At 34.8% G+C, this 15,998-nt stretch overlaps 1 long non-coding RNA gene across 1 annotated transcript; it reads right to left on the bottom strand.

Annotated features, from left to right (window-relative positions):
* Positions 1–10,963: 10,963 nt before the first annotated feature.
* LOC135148304 (uncharacterized) lies at positions 10,964–11,756 on the bottom strand. Its single transcript, XR_010286341.1, has 2 exons — positions 11,605–11,756; positions 10,964–11,391 (listed from the first exon to the last, which is right to left on the bottom strand). It is a non-coding gene; the product is annotated as an uncharacterized LOC135148304 (long non-coding RNA).
* Between the last annotated feature and the right edge of the window lie 4,242 nt (positions 11,757–15,998).

Below are 15,998 nucleotides of genomic sequence, written 5' to 3' on the forward strand. Positions count from 1 at the left end.
AGAACAACAGGGGGTTTAATAGTTTCTACATTAACATTTTCAGAAGTTCTAATGTTATTAGTAGATGAGCATGTATTGTTACCATTCCTGCATTTAAGAAACTTATTAGGCTTGTTGAAATTATTCATTAAGCCATTGGCACCTATGCCAGCTTTGGGCGAACTGAATGTGCCCTCAACTTGCATTGGCTCTACAGATGCCAAAATCTCCCTCTCATTCTCAATATCCTCTAAATTCATTTCATATTGAATAATCACGGGCATATCAATTAATGGTTCTGCGACAGGGGTTTTGAATAAAGGTTTGGGAGCATCCTTTAAAACATGTGGGATACCCCTGTCTTCAGCACTCTTAACAAAAGGAGTTATATTACTAGCCTTACCTACCGACTTGTTGTAATCGAAACCTATACCAACTTTCCTTTTAATCACTTGTTGGTCCACTAGGTTCTTAACAATATTAGTCGACTCCTTATAAGCAAGGCATCTAACCTTCTCTTCAGCTAGTTGCTCATTCAGTTTGTTCTCCCTAAATTCTAACACTTTGACTTTGTTAGACTGAGTCAACAAGTCACTAGTTAATTGTTCAATTTTAGGGGTGAGAACAAGTTTTTCTTTTAACTTTAACTCATGAACTTCTTGCTTTAAAGCTTTGTGTTCAAGAGTCAGAGCTTTGAGCTTATTACGAGCATCATCACGTTCAAGTCCTAATTGCATAAATAGTTTAGGGCAAGTAGGATCTACCAGAAATCCGCCAGTGCGATGTGGTTGTGTAGAAGGTTCCATGAAAGCCATTAGAGCAACACTCCCCCGCTCTTCCTCCTCATCACTGTCTGTGTCATCCCAGCTTTTCCCTTTTGCCACATAGGACTTCCCTTGGCTGCTTTGGCCTTGATGCTTCTTTAGCAGAGCCTCATACTTCTGCTTTAGCTCGTCATAGGATTCTTTCTTCTTTGCCAGCTGATTAGGCTTCTTGGACTCCGATGCAAAGTGACCAGGCTCATCACAGTTGAAGCATTTAAACTTGTTTCGATCAACCATCCCAGTCTTGTAAGCCCCTTTTGAAGTGGACGAAGATCCCCCTTTCTGGAATTTATTACCAGAAGATTTAAATTTGTATGAGGGATTCTTCCTGAATCTCATGTTGCCAAACTTCCTGGCAAACATAGCAAGAGATTCATCCTCCAGCTGATCTAACTCTTCCATAGAGTAGAATTCATCATCACCCATACTTGTTGACGTATGTCTAATTTCAGGAACCACATACTCTTGGGTGCATTTAGAAGGTACAACAATCTTCCGCTCTTTCACAACAGGTGATTCTATTACGAGGGCAGTAGAATTGCTGATAGATGTAGACGTGTTGATCGTCTTTCCCAATCCGTATCTCTGTTTCATCTGGACATATTCCAACTCATAGGTTTTCAGAACGCCATACAGCTGTTCTAGTGAGATCTCTGTCAAATCTCTGCTTTCTCTGATGACGGTTATCCTATGCTCCAGATGCTCAGGGAGCGTCAGCAAAAACTTCAGGTTCACCTCTTTGTTGTTATAGTATTTCCCGTTCAGATTCAGATTATTTATCAAATTGTTGAATCTGATGAATACTTCAGAAATCTCTTCTCCGGGATTAGAACCAAATTGCTCGTATTGAGCCACAAGAATTTCCTTTCTGTTTTCCCGGACTTCCTCAGATCCCTCATTGATTATTTGCAAAGTATCCCATATCTGCTTTGCACTTGTACAATTAACAACATTATTGTACATGACACGATCCAAAGAATCAATCAGAATGAGCTGTAGATTCATGTCTAGTTGAATCAACTCATTATCCTCATCAGAAAACTCAGACGGAGTTTTTAGATAGGTTCTGTGAGGAATCGTAACTCCATCTTCAATATGTTCCAAGATAATATTCATTGGGGGCGAAAGACCCTTTGTCAAAATATTTATTTATTTTTTATTCGCCGCCCGGAGGAACAAAAGCATGTGTCTCGTCCAGAGACCAAAATTAACCTTGTCAAAAGGTGGAATTTTAATGCTGGTAATTTTTGCGGTAGACATGGTAGAAGATTGGGTGTTTGAGTGTTTGGGAAAAGATTTGGATTTTGAAAGGAAAATAATTTTCAATCAAAAATAATTTTTGGAATAAAATTATCTCGAATTAAAAATTATTTGAAAAAAGATTTGCAAGAAAAATAATTTTTGATCAGAAATAATTTTTGGAATAAAATTATTTGGAATTAAAAATTATTTGGAAAAAAATTTGAAAGAAAAATAATTTTTGATCAAAAATAATTTTTGAAATAAAATTATTTCGAATTAAAAATTATTTGGAAAAAGATTTGAAAGAAAAATAATTTTTGATCAAAAATAATTTTTGGAATAAAATTATTTTGAATTAAAAATTATTTAGAAAAGATTTGAAATAAAAATAATTTGCGATCAGAAATAATTTTTGGAATAAAATTATTTCAAATAAAAAATTATTTGCGAAAAGATTTGAAATAAAAATAATTTTCGATCAGAAATAATTTTTGGAATAAAATTATTTCGAATAAAAAATTATTTGCGAAAAGATTTTAAATAAAAATAATTTTTGATCAGAAATAATTTTGTAATAAAATTATTTCGAATAAAAAATTATTTGGGAAAATATTTGAAATAAGAATAATTTTCGATCAAAAATAATTTTTGGAATAAAATTATTTCGAATAAAAAATTATTTGAGAAAAGATTGGATTTTTGAAGAAAAAATAATTTTCGGTAAGAAATAATTTTTTAAATAAAATTATTTCGAATAAAAAATTATTTGGGAAAAGATTGGATTTTTGAAGGAAAAATAATTTTTTGTCAGAAATAATTTTTTAAATAAAATTATTTCGAATAGAAAATTATTTGGAATTTTTAGAAAGTTTCAGAGTGAGTATAGGATCTGATAAGGTAGATTATATCAACCGCTCTGATGCCAATTGTTAGGTCCCGATACGATTGTAGAAGGGGGGTTGAATACAATCGTCACAAAATTCGCGCGGAATAAATCTGATTTAGATAAAACAGGATAATCAGATTTTAATTAATTAAATAAACAAGGTTCAAGTAAAAAGTTATTTAAACTTGAAAGTCGTTATTAAATTAATTAAGGTTCAGTTTTAATGTCCACTACATATTCTAGAATAAATTTGATAGGAAGTATTCTAATTTAGGGATTAAAACAACCGAAATATCAAAGCACAGAAAACTGTGGATTTAACGAATAGCAAGTTTAGCACAACTTGAAAGTTTTACAATACTTTGAACATTTTCAAATGAAGGAGGTGAGGCCATATTTATAGGCAACACCTTGAACTTGTATGACAAACCTTGGTATGACAATGCTACAAAGATCAGTATGACAATCTGAGCTAATGTCATGTTATAATTAGATCAGTATGACAATCTGAGCTAATGTCATGCTATAATTGGATCGGTATGACAATCAGAAGCATTGTCATACTATACAAATTTCGGTATGACAAACTGATATGACAATCTAACACATTGTTATGCTACAAATGGTAAGGTATGACAATCTAAAGGATTGTCATACCATAAAACCATCGGTATGACATACACTGACCTTGGCCACCAAGTTAGAAGTGGTATGACAATCAATTAGATTGTCATGCCTTCTGAACTCGGTATGACAATCTAAAGGATTGTCATGCCTTGAACAGTCGGTATGACAATCAAATGGATTGTCATGCCAACTGCCAAAACGCACAGGTAAGGGTGCGGTATGACAATCTAATTGATTGTCATGTCGTGCCCTAAAAACAATAAAACAATAGATTTTCTTTATATAATTAATTCAATAATTATTCACTTAATTATATTAATCATATAAATTCATAAATTAAATTAATTCAAGTGTGAATCAATTTAATAAATAAATTACATAACTTATATAATTATTTTGAGATGTGAATAAATTAAAAGAATAATTAAATTGAGCACATTCTTCAGCAGCAAGTCTTCTGACTTCCTTTTAGCCTTCTTTCTTTTGCTTTCTTTTTGTGAATTAATTCTAAATCAATTAACTTATTAATAAACTTAATTATCAAATTAATTCTAATTGAATTAATTTAATAACTAAATAAATTAATAGAGATTAATTATTTAACAAAGAATTAATTAAAAAGTGTATATCCCAGAAAGCAAATGTCTTGAGCCTTCGTCTTGATCATCACACGGCTTGAACGACCACCTTCCTTTGATGTTAAATATTCAATATAAATAGCTGACACACAAATGTACTGTCTGGTTCATCTATGCCTAACTAAATTGAATATTCTCCATCAATTAAACATTTGAGCTGTGGTCGAGTCTTCGAATCTTTGTCTTCTAGTTCAACTTCATTTCAGTACACATATGGAATCTCTGATGAAATAAATACTTGAATCTTCGTACCTTCTGAACTCCTTGAACTGCTACACAATTTACTTGACACTGAGGCTTGATCATATGAAATGAACTTCTTCCAGTGGCTTGTAGCGGATATCTTGGAATTCTTCTGATATTCTGATTCTTGTATCCAATTGACATTCTTGAACTGATTCCAACTAAACTATCTACTATCTACTATCATAACTTATCAGAGACTAATCCAGGTTGAGTTACAAGTTGAGTTACAAGTAGAGAGGTTATCAGATACAAGTTGAGTTATCATTGGTTGTACAAATAGGCTTAGACATGTACCTTGCAATAAGGCCTTTCAATAAGTTCTTCACTAGCAGCTCTTGTGACAGCAAGATGATCTAATTGAGTTGCATCTGCTAGTGGAACTTCTTCTATCAATGGCTGAGGAATAGCCATTGATGCTACATTGTCATTCATCAACGGCTGATTGCTGTTAAGCACATCCGTTGACAGAACTGCACTTACCGATTGGTGAGAAATACCGATCGATGATGTGAAAGAATTAGCAATTGATGCATTAGCAGTTGATGCATCAACAGTGACAACTAGTGAATCTGTGAAGAGTGATGGATTTGGTAATTCCACAACTTCACTAGTGGTCAAAGAAGAAATTGATTGATGACCCAACAAATCATGTGAAGGATGATCACCAATTTCAGAGATTGACTTCTCCAAGAACAGAGTTGGAGAATTTGGGTGGGGGATGTTGTATAGTAGATCAACATCCTCCATATGGAAATCTGAGATTGGAGAGAGTGTTTCAACTGGAGGGGACTGTGACTCCACATTTGTTGAAGCCACGTCAATCTGAATTTGAGAAGTAGTTTGTACTGTCACAAAATCTGTGATTTTGGACTGCATAGTAGTGTGTGTATCAAGTGCCCTTTTTTGTTTATCCTAGAGAAGGTTTTAGGAGGTGTTTGGTCAGTGTCCCTGCCTCTTTTGTTCTGTGCTCTTGGAGGAGAGCTCTTTTCAATAGTGGCATCTTGTTGAGAAGATGTCACTAGCAATGTTTTTGATTCCATATTAATCACCACATCTTTTTGGGAAGATGTGGGATGGCTTGGCTGGACCTCTCTCACCTCTCCTTCCTTATTCTGGGGGTTTCTTTGATGATCATCCCTCCCCTCACCACTTACCACCTTCACACTCCCCTCAGGCTGTGAAGTAGTTGTTACAACTGGTATCTTTTGGGAGACACCAGAGGTGGTTTTCTTAGATTTGGGCTTAGGAACTTTCTTGGTTTTGACAGCTTGGGTAGGATGTTGGGGGTGTACAACTTCCATTGCTGCACTGGAAGAAGAAGAAGGTTGAGGATTGGAAGAAGTAATGGGAATAGAAGGTACCTGCATTAGTGATGGAAGTGACAAGAGTACTTGCTCATTTGCAAGTATTCTCATCAAGTCACCACAGACCCTCTTGCTTTGCACCCAGCAGTCCAACTTGTTTTCTGGCTGTGCAATTACTAAATTTTTGACTAGATGATAAGCAATGATCATCAAGAATCTAGCAAAATAAATATTATTGGGTCTTCCTTCACGGGGACCCAATTTAGCAACAATTTCATACAATACTAAATTACCAATGTTAAAGTAGTCATCAATTAATAGCATGTAGAACATGGATTGCATAGACATAGTGAAAGCATCATAATTAGACACTTTACCAGAGAAGACCTTTAAAAATGAATCACAAAGAAAACTCCACTCTTTGCGCATATGGCGCCTAAGAATCTGTCCTAAGTTAGATAAATCACCATTATAGTGCATATTTCTAAGCATGCTGACAATTTCATTATCACTAGGCAATCTATCAGTAGAGTTCCTAGGCAGATTAAGAGCAGCCCTAAGAATTTCACCATCAATATTATAGCCAACACCATTGATAGTAACAGACAAAGTTTTGGAGGTTGGGTCATACCTGGCAGACGTCCACATTTGCTCAACAATCTCACAGAAGATAGTTGGAGCATGAAGCATGGCATATGAGAACTTACATTCGTTGATGAAATCCATCATGGTATGAAAAGCTTCAGCATTTTTCCCATCGTTGTCTACATAGGCGACATGATTATTCTGCTCATAAATGAACCCAGTGTTACTTGTAATCTTGACAAAAGGCGCCATTGAAGAAAAAGCTTAAGAAAAGATTAGGGCTTGTAGGAGTTGAGAGAGAAGGAGAGTTAAGAGTTTGCAAATGCAGGTGAAAAGTGAAATAAAATTAAAGGCAAACTATTTATACTCTCAGTAAAAGTAAATGAAGTAACCGTTCAAAAAGTAGCCAAGTGTCACCGATCGATATATACACATATGTATGTATATACCGATCGATAATTTAATTGGGAACTGGCGGTTGCTATTTTAATATATCAATGGCTAAATAAAAGAGCCATTGATGTGTTAAAAATTTCATTTACTTATCCAGTGATATGTGACACACTATCAATTGCTAAAATAGCGATCGATAGTGGACATTTAGACTAAGATAGCACAATATCCCATCTGTCACTTATCACGGGCTGCATTTCATGAGATAAAAGCTAACTAGAGAAATTTAACATACCCAGTTCACTTACTAATCTTGAGAATGTAGATTCATCAAGTGGTTTGGTGAAAATATCTACTAGTTGCTTTTCACTGGGAACAAAATGGAGTTCAATTGTTCCATTCATCACATGTTCCCTAATGAAGTGATATCTTATGTCAGTGTGCTTTGTTCTTGAGTGCTGCACTGGATTCTCAGTTATAGCAATAGCACTTGTGTTGTCACAGAAAATAGGAATTTTGGAGATTCTCAATCCATAATCAACTAATTGATTTTTCATCCATAAAATCTGTGCCCAACAGCTTCCAGCAGCAATATATTCAACTTCTGCAGTTGATGTAGAAACTGAGTTTTGCTTTTTGCTGAACCAAGAAACAAGCTTGTTTCCTAGAAATTGACAAGTACTAGTAGTGCTTTTTCTGTCAATTCTACATCCTGCATAATCAGCATCTGAAAAACCAATTAAATCAAAACCAGAATCTCTAGGGTACCAAATGCCAAGATTTGGAGTACCCTTGAGATATCTGAAAATCCTTTTAATTGCTATTAAATGAGATTCCCTAGGATCAGCTTGGAATCTAGCACAAAGACATGTGGCAAACATTATATCAGGTCTACTGGCTGTTAAATATAAAAGTGAGCCAACCATGCCTCTATAACTTGAAATGTCCACTTTCTTTTCCTCAGTATTCAATTCAAGTTTAGTGGCAGTGGCCATGAGAGTTTTAGCAGTTGAGCAATTTATAAGATCAAACTTTTTCAATAAGTCATAGACATATTTAGTTTGACTTATAAATATGCCATCACTTACTTGTTTGACTTGCAAACCAAGAAAGTAGGTCAATTCTCCCATCATGCTCCTATCATATTTACTTTGCATTAGCTTGGCAAACTTTTTACAAAGTTTCTCATCTGTAGACCCAAATATCATGTCATCCACATAAATTTGAACAAGTATACTAGAGCCATTAACATTTCTATAAAATAATGTTTTATCAACAGTACCTCTTGTGAAGTGATTCTCAAGAAAAAACTGTGATAAGGTGTCATACCAGGCTCTAGGTGCTTGCTTCAATCCATAGAGAGCTTTCAAGAGAAGATATACAAATTCTGGAAAATTTGGATCTTCAAAATCAGGTGGCTGACTTACATAGACTTCTTCTTCAAGCTCACCATTCAGAAAGGCACTCTTGACATCCATTTGATAGACTTTAAAATTGGCATGAGCAGCATAAGCAAGAAAGCATCTGATGGCTTCAAGTCTGGCTACAGGAGCAAATGTCTCATCATAATCTATTCCTTCTTCTTGACAGTAGCGCTTAGCAACCAGTCTTGCTTTGTTCCTTGTCACCACACCATTTTCATCCATCTTATTTCTGAATACCCATCTTGTACCAACAATTGCTCTATCTTTGTGTTTGGGTACCAGCTTCCACACTTTGTTTCTTTCAAACTGATTTAGCTCTTCTTGCATAGCTAGAATCCAGTCAGGGTCAAGAAGAGCTTCTTCAACCTTTTTAGGTTCTTCCTTTGATAGAAAGCTGTTGAATAGACATTCATCCATAGTAGCTCTCCTTGTTTTGACACCAGCAGCAGCATCTCCAATGATAAGCTCAAAGGGATGATCCCTTGTCCATTTTCTTTGTGGAGGAAGATTTGATCTGGATGAACTGGCTTCATTTGTAAAGTCAATTTCATTTTGAGAAGCTCCCCCGAAGTGTATGGATCTTGAACTACTAGCCATTGATGAACTAGTATTGGATAAATCATTAGCCATTGATGTAGATTGAGTTACATCAACTGCTGTTCTGGTATTGGGTAAATTATTACCAATTGATGGAGGAATCACACTAGAATTTATATTTTCAACATAGTCATCATCATCATTTTCCAGTTCAATTATTCCTTCAGATTCATTTTCAAATTGAAGGACATCATGAAATCCTTCATCATCTAAGCCTTGAATTTTCTTGTCATCAAACATCACATGGACAGATTCCATAACAATGTTTAATCTTAGATTATAAACTCTATAGTCTTTTCCAGCAGCATATCCAACAAATATTCCTTCATCTGCCTTTGCTTCAAATTTACCAAGATTTTCACCTTGATTTCTTAACACAAAACACTTGCATCCAAAGACATGCAGAAAGTTCAATGTTGGCTTCTTTCCTTTAAACAATTGATAGGGAGTCATTCCTTGTGCTTGATTTATCAAAGAGATATTTTGAGTATAGCATGTTGTGTTAACAGCTTCAGCCCAAAAGTAAGTTGGCAATTTTGATTCTTCAAGCATTGTTCTAGCAGCTTCAATAAGAGTTCTGTTCTTCCTTTCAACTACACCATTTTGTTGGGGAGTTCTTGCAGCAGAGAACTCATGGAGAATACCTTTATCTTCACAGAAACTCTTCAGAACAGAGTTTTTGAACTCAGTTCCATTATCACTTCTGATCCTTGAGACTTTTCTTCCTGGATCAATGTTGTCAACTATCTTAATATGATTGATGATGATTTCACTTGCTTCATCCTTGGAGTGAAGAAAATAGGTCCAAGTAAATCTTGTAAAATCATCCACAATCACAAGACAGTATTTCTTCTTTGAAATGGACATTATGTTGACTGGTCCAAACAAGTCCATATGTAGAAGCTGTAGAGGTCTATCAATTGATGATTTCAGTTTACTTTTGAAAGAGGACTTTCTTTGCTTTCCAATTTGACAAGCATCACACAGACCATCCTTGGAAAATTCCAATTTTGGCAGTCCTCTAACAAGATCTTTTCTCACAAGATCATTCATAGCCTTGAAGTTTAAATGAGACAATTTCTTAAGCCACAGCCAACTATTATCCAAGCTTGCTTTACTGAACAAGCAAGTGAGGGAATCTGCACTGGTAGAGTTGAAATCAGCTATGTAGACATTGCCTTTCCTATTTCCAGTTAGAACCACTTTGTTATCTTTCTTGTCAGAGATAACACAGGCTTCTGTTAAGAACCAAACTTGATGTCCTCTGTCACAAAGTTGACTGATGCTATGCTGTAACACCCCAGTCCCACATCGAGAAAAGTGGAGACTTTAGTTCAGTTTATAAGCATAAGTACTACTACTAATTGCACCAACAAATCATGATCTTTTGGGGGCCTGTGGTGGGCTTGTGGATTACCCAAGTTGTTGCAATTGGGCCAGTTTATTTCAGCTTATTTTCGGATTCGGATTTCGGGACTTGACCCGATTTTCGGAAAAGACTCGGGATTTGACTCGGGTTGTCACATATGGTATCAGAGCCAGGTTCTCGAAAACTTGATTCGTCAAGTTGCCGGAGGTGGGGACACGAAGGCTGGTGGTATAATCCCGCAATGGACAGAGATCCGGAGGCGGGGACACGAAGCCAACCGGTATTATCCCACAATGGCTAGAGAGGTTCGATCTGGGCCTATGGGCTATCCGTTTCGGCCTGACGAGGACGTCAGGAATTTAAGTGGGAGAGTTTGTAACACCCCAGTCCCACATCGAGAAAAGTGGAGACTTTAGTTCAGTTTATAAGCATAAGTACTACTACTAATTGCACCAACAAATTATGATCTTTTGGGGGCCTGTGGTGGGCTTGTGGATTACCCAAGTTGTTGCAATTGGGCTAGTTTATTTCGGCTTATTTTCGGATTCGGATTTCGGGACTTGACCCGATTTTCGGAAAAGACTCGGGATTTGACCCGGGTTGTCACAATCACATATTCCTAACAATCTTGAAGTTGTCCAACTCTATATTTAAGATACGCCAACATACCATATTTTAGAATTGCTTTAGTTTTACATTTCTAGCTTTGTACCTTCTTCAGCATACAGTTTTATGACCCTCATGGAATAACTGATGAAAAATATTTATGAGCCTACACATCATTCCAGATTCACTAGTTTTACTTCCTCATTTAATTAATTTTCTATATAATAAAATTAGCTCAATAAATAACCAATTAGAATTTGAAAGCAAGCCATTCATTTATAAATTATGCAAAAATATGCAATTATTAGTCAGAGATCTAACCTTATATACACATACAACCACAAATCACTATACAACAAATCACATATTACCCTTGAAAGGGCCTTCAATATCAACTATCATACGAGTAGGATTATTGGTAGTATCTGCCAAAGTATCCCAAACATATTTGTGTAGGCAAATATCTTCGTCTTGGAGAAGTTCGTCGGAAGTACATCCATCAGCAATCTCCACATACATAACTTCATCGTACTTGCATTTTGGTGGACCCATACACTTAACCTTCATAAACTGATGGCACATTTCTTTCTTAAAAATCTTTTTGTTCAGAGCTACGACCTGTAATACTTTATCTGGGCCCGCTCCAATATCACGATCGAAGCATTTAGTCTCTATACATACCGATCCGATTCATAACATGTAGAAAATTATGTGATAAAAAATGTTACATGATATAATAAAATATAAAAATACATTCTAAATGTATAGTTATATGTATTTGTGGAAATGTGATATTCTCATAAAATTGCATGCCTGCATGTAATCGATAATAAAAAAAAACTAATATGAACATCATATAGAAATTTGTTTATAACAATACTTACTTTTAAAATCTTCCCTGAAAGTTGCAGTGGCAAGTCTTGCACCAGACATAGAGAAGAGACTGCAAACAACAACCAAAGTTATTATAATCTTTATCTCACTATGCATTTTTTCGGAATCATATAAATGATAATATGATTGGGAGATGTTTTTTTGTTTTTTTATTAGCTTTTCCTGACTATATATATATATATATATGTGTGTGTGTGTGTGTGTGTGTGTGTGTGTGTGTGTGTGTGTGTGTCAATGGGTTCACCATAGATTTACCTAAAAATTGGGTACCGGAATGCTCGGATGAACACTCGAAAGAGTGAATTTATTCATGGACAAGTATCAACAACACATGTTTGTGGAGGACATTCATTGAAAATATAAATTTGTTGATGTGACGCCTATTCATAGAACGGGATCGGTAAATAGCTGTACATGACATACTTATCAAGGGTCTTTAGTTGAAAGATCATGTATAAAAATGTTTCCTGTATAAATAAATAGTTGAGGACATTCATACATATAATCAGGATGCCTATTCATATATTATATTATTAATGCATGCGTAATTTAACATGGGAAACACTCAATTGAGAGAGAATATATCTACTAAGTTCTTTATCATTACTAAACTCTTTCTAGGAGAAACATTGTTATATCCGGGAAAATTTTGTGATATTTTAATCATATGAATAACCGCTCAGACAGAATTAATCAATTGAAATTGCACAGTTAGTAACAAAATTTAATTAAATAATCACACAGCAACTCATAAAATTGTTTTTGAATATCCAACAAATTGGAATAAAATATAAAATTTTATTCCTCCTCTTGTAGAAAATTAATACCAAACTAATAAATAATTGCTGGAAACTCGAGTCGGTACATTTTCTATATTTAAGAACCTTTCCAAGTATAAATATTCAACCGCTTACAAAAGATTGAAGAGCTAACTGATGTGCTCAAAAAAAGATTTTGAAATTAATCGCAAGTGCACGATCCCGTTTTAGTAATATAAGATTCGTTCCAAGGACTAAATTTATTTTCGCAAAAACTTAATTTCTAACTTAATCAAATTAGACCAATTGATTTTGAAGAGATGTATATATTAATCTACTATAAATAAAATAAAGATGATAATTAAAATTTTAGCAAAAAAAATCGAATTACCTAAAATAACAGTTAATTACCTGAACGGTCAAGACAATAACTATAATAAAATATAATTTGCGGCAGTGCACAGAGTGAAACAAAACCGTAACAGAAAACAAATAAAAGAAAAAAAAAGAAAAGAAAAAAACAAATTAATATGTACACGCGGCGACTACAATAGCGAGTGATTAAAAACTAGTAATAAAGTGAACGCGCTGATACATAGTAAAAAAAAAACAGTCGACGTTAGAGTCATGTCGGAATTCATGACGATCGCCGGAATAGCTTAAATCTCGCCGGAAAATTGATTTAACCGGAAAATAAAGCCATTCCAAATATAACAAATCAAAGCCCACTAACCTTTAAATCAAATTCAACAACAAATTCTACACTAAAAAGCCCCTAAACTACCCATTTTTTACCGAAACAAGACTCAAATCAAATCATAACAACTCTAAACTACACCAAATTTCAAATCTAACCTAAGCAAAATATTTCCAACATAAACCCACTAACCTCAATTCAAAATCACAAACTAAAATTTACACCCAAAAGCCCCAAAAAATACCAAAACCAAGAACAAGAACAATACCAAATCCTACCAAACTAACTCCAAATCAAACAAAATTTCAAAACTAGCTTATCTACCATGTATCTAACAAAACCCCATCAAACTACAAGCTAAAATCAAAATCTAGAATACTAAACCATTGAACCCACTAATAATATTGAGAATTAAAAGGGGCTCAATTTAAATACTAAAAAAATGCAAGCTTAAAACATATAATTAGGCTCCCTTCAATCCACAAGTAATTTTGAGTCTCATGTGGTTAGAGAAAGATTTCATAGCCTAGAAGTAAAAGTAAAGAGCAAGATTTAAGAACAAAAATGAATACTTGTATTGATATAATAAAAGTGTTTACAAATTTAGAGTGCTACTACTATATCTACTACATAAAAGAGAGGCTACTAAAAATATGAAATCCTAGGTTGGTTGAAACATGATGGGGAGGTGTGTATTTATAGGGGGAAATTAGGGTAGAGGGGGGGTGTAGGTGTCCCATCTAGATGCTTCCTTGAGAATATTCCCCTATGATCCTTTTCTTCCCATCTTTTTCTCTTTTTTGCTTTATTCTTTTATTTCTTCAAGCATGTGCAATATTCCTGAAAAAAGACAAATAAACAAATAAATAAGTGAGAACAAGCAATAATTAGGGACTTAAAAATATGAAAAATATGCACTTATCAAACTTCCCCATACCTATATTTTGCTCGTCCTCGAGTAAAATCAAAAGAAAAGAAAATAAACTATGAAAACTATATGCGATTCCTAGGCTCCTTTCCGTAGGCGTGACGGGTGATTTTAGGTTCACCAACCCGTTAAACTCGTAGACGATCTCTACAAGAGGAGTTTTGTCTCCTAAGGGTTTACAGAAGATATACCCATAAAATCTTCGAGACATTCTAGCAAGCATCCTACTCGACTCGACTCTATTTTCATTGGTGTTAACAAAAAGCGTTTTTAAGCAAAATACGACTCAAAGACTCATCTACTAATAATCAAGATATAATTGTCTCTAATCTACTTGAATCGACACAAAAATTTACTAGAAATCCAAGGAGTGTAATGAAGTTAAGGCCTTTGATGGATCCTAATCGTCTAAGAACACTTTCTCTTTTTCAACCAATTTTGAACTGACCCATTCTCTATCGAAACAAATATCTAGCCAAACTTCACAAACTCTTATTCTCTTTTTCTTTTTTTTGCATTGACTTTATTTTGTCCGTTTTCTTAGGCTAACAATGTTACCCATGTAGCGAGCTTTAGGTCAGTGACTCCCAAACCAAACGGTCTTAGGGCACTAGGTTTTGAAATCCCCCTATGGACTTAATTGCTCGAGTAACAAAGGCCACAAAACGAGACTAGCCAATCTACTTTTGCCCATTATCTAAAGATTTTATCTATAAAGAACAATGGGTATTGAAGTAGTTATTCCTTTTCTTTTTCTATCTTTTTTTTTTCTTTTTTCTTTTTTTTCTTTTTTCTCTCTCTTTTTTTTATTCGCAAAGGTTCGATTCGACATTGTTTCAACATGTGGGTTCTCTCTCAAGTATCGAATAATATCACTAGACAATCTCTCCATCAAAGGTCTTGTGCAAATGTGTGTGCCATCTTGGAATTACGAGTACAAATCGGTCGATACAAGTTTCAAAAAGACAATCTTACTAAACTACGTTCAAATTATCTAAAAGACATTACATATATATACTTTTCGAAAACATGCTAACACCAACTACTACTAAAGTTCAAGTAAGGGAAAGACAACTTAGCTAAAACATCTCTATTTTTGGATTTTTCTAATTTTTCATTTTTTAGGGTTTTCATTTTTTTAAGAATTACACTAAAGCCCTCCCCATACCTAAATCATGCATTGTCCACAATGTATGCAAAAGAGAGAATTAAAATGTAAGAGTAAAGAGAAAAATACCTGAAATGGATATGAGAGGGATTTTTATTAACTACTGAAACACATACACGACCCACGCACGCACACATTTCCTTCCCCATACCTGAACTTCATAAGGGAAGGTACGAAGACGGAAGCAAATCAGCCAATTCCGGAGGGAAAAATGGGAGGAAGCTTCGAGAAAGAGTCAAAATGTGTGCGAAAATTTTTAGGCACAAAGACTTTCTCTAGCATGTGCCCATCGTTTACCCCTATATGACAAGCATCACTAATGTTCTCCCTAAACCAACTCAATGCTTCTTTATTATCAAGCAAATTAGAGACTATGAAATGTTGGTCATGGTATGAATCCCTAGGAATGATGTAAGAATTGCTGTCATCTTTTCCTAAGGCGCTATATGAATGATGAAACAATGAGTCAAATGTCGGTGGTTCACCTACGTGACTCTTAAAATTGGGCCTAGGATCAACACTAGCAATCTCGGGTGGAGTTTCCCATTTTGAACAAATGTCGTTCAATTCTCCTAACAACTCCTCCGAGGTCAACTCTTTCAACGACTCATGATATTCCCTATTGTTCTTATGGTTGACTTTGAAATCCTCATTAAGAAGAGATTCAATCTCACTATCCTCGAAACTAGACCATGTGACAAACTTGTTGACCACATTGACCCCTATTGGTTGTTCATAAAGCTCATTGGGTTCTTTTCCTACATTGAAAATGTTTAAGTCTATGGTCATGTTTCCAAAAGTGAGCTTCATCGAACCATTCCTACAATTGATTA

The sequence above is a fragment of the Daucus carota genome, chromosome 8 (genome assembly GCF_001625215.2).
Source record: "Daucus carota subsp. sativus chromosome 8, DH1 v3.0, whole genome shotgun sequence".
NCBI lineage: Eukaryota > Viridiplantae > Streptophyta > Magnoliopsida > Apiales > Apiaceae > Daucus > Daucus carota.